The sequence below is a fragment of the Lithobates pipiens genome, unplaced genomic scaffold, assembly GCF_037356315.1.
Source record: "Lithobates pipiens isolate NorthernLeopardFrog02 unplaced genomic scaffold, aLitPip1_a1.2 Scaffold_1, whole genome shotgun sequence".
Lineage (NCBI taxonomy): Eukaryota > Metazoa > Chordata > Amphibia > Anura > Ranidae > Lithobates > Lithobates pipiens.
The window spans coordinates 229,669,879-229,677,852 of record NW_027507685.1 but is presented as its reverse complement, the minus strand read 5'-3'; the positions used below and the strand labels follow the sequence as shown (position 1 = coordinate 229,677,852).

At 43.9% G+C, this 7,974-nt stretch overlaps 1 pseudogene; it reads right to left on the bottom strand.

The window, feature by feature from the left end:
• Positions 1 to 4,466: 4,466 nt before the first annotated feature.
• On the bottom strand, positions 4,467 to 5,144 carry LOC143923314 (hsc70-interacting protein pseudogene; annotated as a pseudogene).
• Positions 5,145 to 7,974: the final 2,830 nt, after the last annotated feature.

The following is a 7,974-nucleotide window of genomic DNA, read 5'->3' as shown; positions in this document are numbered from 1 at the left end:
CATTGCTGTCCACTTCAGTTGCTGTAACCCAGAACAAACACCATCCACCATGTGTTCTCCACTCCTCCACACCCATCTACAACGTCCTGTCTTGCTTTTTAAAGACACTTCCTCTAACAGGTGGGTTAATCAATTTCCATTCCCTTAAAGAGAGCACAACCCAAACAGAGGGAAATATAGCGTCCTTCCAGGACCCAGCCACGGCGTCCATTACACTACATATTTTTGATAAAAAAATTGCAATAAGCGCATATTGATTGGCTTGCACAAAAGTTATAGCTTTTACAAAACAGGGCATATATTTATGGTGCGTTTTTTTTTTTTTTTACTAGTAATTTTTAGTGGGACTGCGACATTGCGGTGGACAGATGGGACACGTTTTTGGGACCAGTGCCCTTCATACAGCGATCAGAGCTATAAAAAAATGCACCACTGATTACTGTATAAATGAAACTGGCAGGGAAGGTGTTAAATGTGTCCTAGGGAGGTGTTTCTAACTGTGGAAGAAGTGGAGTGGAAGTGGTGTAGAGAGAGATTGCTGTTCCTGATCACTAGGAACAGACAATCTCGCTGTAATCCCCTGACAGAATGGGGATTTGCTTTGTTTACATTGGTAGATCCCCGTTCTGCCTCTCTGTAGAGCGATTGTGGGCGGTCGGTGGCCGTCGGCCACGTGCATCGGCTCCAGCACTGTGGGCATGTGTGCTATATCTATTAAACGAACACCTGTACCAGTACGGAGATTCACACAATAGAACTGACCTGGCACTGCCACATATTGGTGGCAGCTGGTCGGCAAGTGGTCAAGCTGCCTTATGGTAGCGCCGGCCCTGCGTTTCACAGACCATTCTCCCTTTTTTACTTTATTGTAACAATAACACACCTGGCTTGAGATTTAGGCATGTAGATGACCCTGTATCTCTAATTTTTTGAACTTACAACTTTTTCATGAACAGAATGATTCTGTCCAGGAATCATTTTAAAGTGGTTGGGGGAGGGGGGCTGATAGGAGGTGAGACACATACAGGAGCTGAGAGGGAGAGGAGAGGAATGATGGCGACATGTAACCTGACCATGATTACCATGGTCAGTACATAGAGATAAATACAGGAACAGGCAGGATCAACCAGGTATTTTACAGCTTAGAGAGAGATGGATTAGGCAGCACAAGCTCAGTGCTGTTTAATCTGCTATAAGGGAACATGATCTCTTTTTTTTTCCACACCAGTGGGAATTTCTATCGTCATGAAAATAAATGTCACCATGAAAAATGGAAGAATAACATCCTCAGAAGTCAGTTCTATAGACTCAATAAATTGCACTTTAGTGAGATTGTAAAAAAGACAAATACAGAAAAGGTCCTCCAAAGATTTGGTTTAGGAGGCTTTTCAAAACTATCTGAATGCACATTCTCCAAAAATCCAGAACAACTTCCTGTATAACAATATATTTATAAATAAGACGTAGTCCCGTGTACGAGCGGCCTGCGCGCCCCCTGAGGGGCGCGTGCGGCGCGCTCCATGATCGGCGAGTCCATGAGACTCGCCTGATCACCGATCTGTGCAAGGGGTCGATCCCGACCCCTTATCACATGATCAGCTGTCAGCCAATGACAGCTGATCATGTGATAAAACGGAGCCGGTAATCAGCTAGTATTCCTCCTCGCGCTGACAGCGCGAGGAGAAAAAAAAAAGCCGATCACCGGCGGCCGTGATCGGGACATCAGTCCCGATCATGGCCAGCAATTTAAGCGACCACCTGCCCCCTGCCAGTGCCCACCTGCCCCCCGCAGTGTCATCCTGAATAAAAGTAAGTGCCCCCCGTCAGTGCCACCCAGCAGTGCCCATAGTGCCACCCAGCAGTGCCCACAGTGCCACCCAGCAGTCCCCACAGTGCCACCCACAGTGCCACCCAGCAGTGCCACCCACAGTGCCACCCACAGTGCCCACAATCTGCCTCAAAGGTGCTGCACCCCAGTGCCGCCCATCAGTGCCCAGCAGTGCCGCCCATCAGTGCCACCTATCAGAGCCACCTATCAGTGCCCATCAGTCCCATCTATCAGTGGTACCTATCAGTGCCCATCCGTGCCACCCATCCGTGCCACTTATCCGTGCCATCTTATCTGTGCCCATCTTTGCCCATCAGTGCCGCCTTATCTGTGCCCATCGGTGCCGCCTTATCTGTGCCTATTAGTGCCGCCTTATCTGTGCCTATTAGTGCCGCCTTAACTATGCCTATCAGTGCCCACCAGTGCAGCCTATCAGTGCCCACCAATGCAGCCCATCAGTGCCCACCAATGCAGCCTATCAGTGCCGCCTAATCAGCGCACTTCAATGAAGGAGAAAAATGACCCGTTTGCAAAATTTTATAACAAACTATTAAAACATGATTTTTTTTTTTTTTGCATCTTTTTTTGTTTGTTTAGCAAAAAATAAAACTCCCAGCTGTGATTAAATACCACCAAAAGAAAGCTCTATTTGTGGGAAAAAAATGATAAAAATGTCATTTGGGTACAGTGTTGTATGCCCGCGCAATTGTCATTCAAAGTGCATCAGCGCTGAAAGCTGAAAATTGGTCTGGGACTGAGGGGGGTTTAAGTGCCCAGTAAGCAAGTGGTTAATCAAAAAGATAATTTATTTCACTAATTCAATTCAAAAAGTGAAACCCGTATATTATATAGATTTATTACATACAGAGTGATATATTTCAAGCATTTATTTCTTCTAATTTTGATGATTTTGACTTACAATTAGTGAAAACCCAAAATTCAGTATCTCAGAAAATGAGAATATTGTTAAAAACTTCAATGTTGTAGACTGATGGTGTCACGCTCTAATCAGCTAATTAGCTCATTAACTGTGATGGTGTGGGGGTGCTTTGCTGGTGACACTGTTGGGGATTTATTCAAAATTGAAGGCATACTGAACCAGCATGGCTACCACAGCATCTTGCAGCGGCATGCTATTCCATCCGGTTTGCGTTTAGTTGGACCATCATTTATTTTTCAACAGGACAATGACCCCAAACACACCTCCAGGCTGTGTAAGGGCTATTTGACCAAGAAGGAGAGTGATGGGGGGGCTGCGACAGATGACCTGGCCTCCACCGTCACCGGACCTGAACCCAATCGAGATGGTTAGGGGTGAGCTGGACCGCAGAGTGAAGGCAAAAGTGCCAACAAGTGCCAAGCATCTCTGGGAACTCCTTCAAGACTGTTGGAAAACCATTTCAGGTGACGACCTCTTGAAGCTCAACAACAGAATGCCGAGAGTGTGCGGAGCAGTAATCAAAGCAAAAGGTGGCTACTTTGAAGAACCTAGAACAGTGATGGCGAACCTTGGCACCCCAGATGTTTTGGAACTACATTTCCCATGATGCTTTGGCACTCTGCAGCATAGTGGAGCATCATGGGAAATGTAGTTCCAAAACATCTGGGGTGCCAAGGTTCGCCATCACTGACCTAGAATATAAGACATATTTTCAGTTGTTTCACACTTCTTTTGTTCAGTATATAATTCCACATGTGTTAATTCATAGTTTTGATGCCTTCAGTGTGAATCTACAATTTTCATAGTCATGAAAATAAAGAAAACTCTTTGAATGAGAAGGGGTGTCCAAACTTTTGGTCTGTAGTGTTTTTGCAGATTGGTATATTTTATTGCATTTCAAATATTGCTGACAGAAATAACATTCTTATAGTAAACCCATCAGGAAAAAAAAAAAAAAAAATACAGACATACCATTGTTTTTCAAACACATTAACTGTTGATTGAGCCAACTGATACATTTTGTATATCCCTTAGGCCGCTTTCACACGGACGGCTGTTCTGCCGCAGTTTAGCATGTTTATTTTTTTCTGTGAAATTCAAGACTCCAGGCACAGCGATCAGCTGCATTTGTACAGTGCAATTACCTGCGTTTATGTGCGTTTCTGTGCAGTTGCGTTCAGTTGCAGTTATCTAATATAGTCATTCCCATAGCAACCCTTTTTTAATTTTTTTTTTTTTGGTCCCTTGAATCCCTTCTCACGCTGCTATCCACAGTTGACACAAAAGACTGCGATTACCTGCGGTTATGTGCATATAGCTGCGCATTCAATTCTATTTTCTCTATCCGCACCGAACCGCATGTAACGAAATCGCAGCTAAACGCAGTGTGTGAATGGAGCCATAGGAAAGCATTGTGTGCTTTTAGCTGCGGATTTTCTAGTTTTCTACCGCAGCTAAAAGCACACAATGCTTTCCTATGGCCCCATTCACACACAGCGTTTAGCTGCGATTTCGTTACATGCGGTTCGGTGCGAATAGAAAAAAATAGAGCATAAAGCACCATTCTATCCGTCCGTGTGAAAGGGGCCTTATTATCTGCAATACTTTATTTTCTAAACTGTTTTGTAAGCATAAGATGAAAAAAATCACCATGTGTACATAAAAAGTCCAAGAAGTCGTCTTTTTTCGCCGCTGTCTGAGATGTTCTTACACCCTTATGCACTTCCTCCACATTTACTGGATAGTTTGCTGATCAGATTCATCACTTTTGGGTTGGTGTTATACTTTGATATGTTAGCTGGATTTTGAGCTCCATCTTGAAATGCAGCCATGACTTCAGGATCCTGCATTGCAGCCAAAACTTCTGGGTCAGAGAGAATGTCACGGACTCCTGGCATCCCGGCAAAGCCACCAGGAAACCCCCCTGGGAGACCTGGAAGCTCTGCACCTGCTTGACGCCGGGCTTCTTCCTCCCTCTGTGCTCTTTCATGTTCCTCTTTGGCTTTCCTAAGATGTTCTTTCCTTTCATTGAGCAGCCTTTCCTTCTGTTTGCCTTCATATTTTCTCCGATGCTCTGCAATTCTCTGAGCACGTGGGTCGCACTTCTTTCAACATTTCACTTGCTTCTTCATCACAGTCCAATTTACAAGCCATGGCCGGGCCGTGGGCAGATTCTTCCCAGTGCCCAAGGAGCCTATGTGCTTTGCCTCTCCATTTATATGGCTGAGCAGAGTCGGGGTTGATGGCTGTAGCTTTCTCACCGGCACCAATTGCAGCATTTGGCTTCTGTAGCGTCACATAAACACTTGTTCTTTCTGCATACAACATGACAATCTGTGGCTTCAATTTTATGGCTTCTGTTAGTAAATTGATGGCTTTACACACACGAGCACAACGCCCCCTACTGCCTAGAAAACATCCAAATGTAAAAACATTACAACCTATTTATATCCCAATGATTAAAGATGAATGTATGTTTGCTATACTCCATTATCCTGAATACATTGATATGTAAATACATTTAGCTGAACCCCATAATAAAAACATCAATGAAAAGCACGGGGGAGCTGTCAAGGTATAGATATGGAAAAAGGAGGAGTATAGAACCAAACAAAATTGACCAAAATCAATCAACGGTACATGATTCATACAGAACAAAGATATCCACTGATTATCTGTTCCGTATGAGTCGCACACCACGGTGGATCCTAACTGGATAGATAAATTCATCTTCGGTGTATAAATTTGTATACAAATGGAGCAGTATGGGCGGTAAAAACACGGCCCAAATTTTGGATCACTGCTATATCTTCTGCACTCTATAGGAGAGACTCGTATTTAGTAAATATATATGAGTGACCAGCTCTCCTGGGTGTGCATAGTATCATGTGGAACAATATGGGCGATAAAAACACACAGCCCAATTTTTAAATGAAGCCCATGCCTTCTGCGATCTATAGAGGGGGCTCATGCTCAATATATGATTTGAACAACCAACTATCCTGGGTGTGCACAATACCATATGGAACAGTATGGACGGTAAAAACACAGCGCCCAAGTTTTTAAATTACACCTATGCCTTCTATCGATCTATAGGGAGGACTCGTGTTTAATATATAATTTGAACAACCAACTGTCCTGGGTATGCACAATACCATATGAAACAATATGGGCGGTAAAAACACAGCCCAAATTTTAAATGAAACCTATGCCTTCTGCGATCTATAGGGGGGACTCATGTTCAATATATCATTTGAACAACCAAACATCCTTGGTGTGTACCAAATGGAGCAATGTGGGCGGTAAAAACATGGCCCGATTTTTTAAATGGTCCCCTTGCCTACTGTAATCTATAGGATTAACCAGAGACAACGTCAGAAGCGTTTTACCTGCACTAAGTAGAAAAAGGACTGGACTGTTGCTCAGAGGTCCAAAGTCCTCTTTTCGGATGAAAGTAAATTTAGCATTTTATTTGGAAGTCAAAGCCCCAGAGTCTGGAGGAGGAGTGGAGAGGCACAGAGTCCAAGCTGCATGAGGTCCAGTGTAAATTTTCCACAGTCAGTGATGATTTGGGGAGTCGTGTCATCTGCTGGTGTTGGTTTGCTGTGTTTTATCAAGTCCAAAGTCATCTCCGCCCTCTACCAGGAGATTCTCCAGCACTTCATGCTTCCCTCTGCTGATCAGCTTTATGGAGATGATGATTTCATTTCCCAGCAGGACTTGGCACCTCCCACACTGCCAAAAGTACCAATACCTGGTTTAATGATCATGGTATCACTGTGCTTGATTGGCCAGCAAACTCGCCTGACCTAAACCCCATAGAAAACCTGTGGGGTATTGTCAAGAGGAAGATGAGAGACACCAGACCCAACAATGCAGACAAGTTGAAGGACGCTATAAAAGCAACCTGGGCTTCTATAACACCTCAGCAGTGCCACAGGCTGATCACCCCCCATGCCACGCCGCATTGATGCCGTAATTTATACAAAAGGAGCCGACCAAGTACTGAGTGTATAATATACTGTACATGGATGTACTTTTCAGTAAGTCAACATTTCTGTATTAAAAATCTTTTTTTTATTTCGTTTTATGTAATTTTCTAATTTTCTGAGACACTGAATGTTGGGTTTTCACTAACTGTAAGCCATAATCAGCAAAATGAAAATAAATAAATGCTTGAAATATATTGTGTGTAATAAATCTATATACTATGAGTTTTACTTACATTAACATTAACTTTTTGATGATATTCACATTTTTTGAGCTGCACCTGTATTTCTCTGAGCAATTGGGTTCTGTGTCTCCCTCTAGTGTTGTGTTTTAGCAATTATTCCATTACAGTAGAACTTAAAGTGGTAGTGATGTGCAGCTCAGTCCCAGCTCCCCTAAATACTAACCTGAGCCCAAACTCAATTCTCCGCTGTGCCCGGGAGCAGTGGCACTATCCGCTCTCTTCTCACTGGACTCGGCTCCTGGCTTCTGATGCTACCAATCCAATCCAGTGATGAGGGAGTGGGGACAGGGCCAAGCCGTCCTGTGTGTGTCAGCCCGCATGTGTGCCACCATAGCAAGCTGCGTCCTATGGTAGCACACAGAGAAGAGGAAGAGCCCAAAGCACTGGTGGGGGACCCCAGAAAAGGAGGATCGGGGATGTTCTGTGCAAACATTACACAGAGCAGGTAAGTATAACATGTTTGCTACTGAAAAAGACCCCTTATAATCACTTTAAGGCAAAACTTTGTTTCTCATTTTGGTAAGGGTAAGGGAGGGTTATAACCCCTGTCAGGTTTTTCTTGTCTTCTGTGTCCCATTGGAAATCCCATTCACTCCCTGTCCCATAGACAAACAGGAAGTGACAAAAAATCCCCCGAAGTAAGAGAATCCCTGCTTGTTGTCAGGATCATCAGAACTAATGTCCCCTTTGGAAGATTTACCTTCTATTCCTATTCCGGGGATATCCCTAAATATGGAACTATTTTCACTTTCACTTTTGATAATAGTCAGCAGGACAAATAGAGAGGACAAATCTAACGGGGCACAGACAGCAAAACACAATCTGACAGTTGGTGGAATCCCTCTCCTCTCTACCCAAATCAAAGAAAGTTTAGTCTTTAGTGGTATTTTAGGTGGGTATAAACACATGTGGTTGGGGGCAGAGCAGAAATGATCACAGGAGACTCAGCAGTATTTCTGCAAAGAGCTGCGG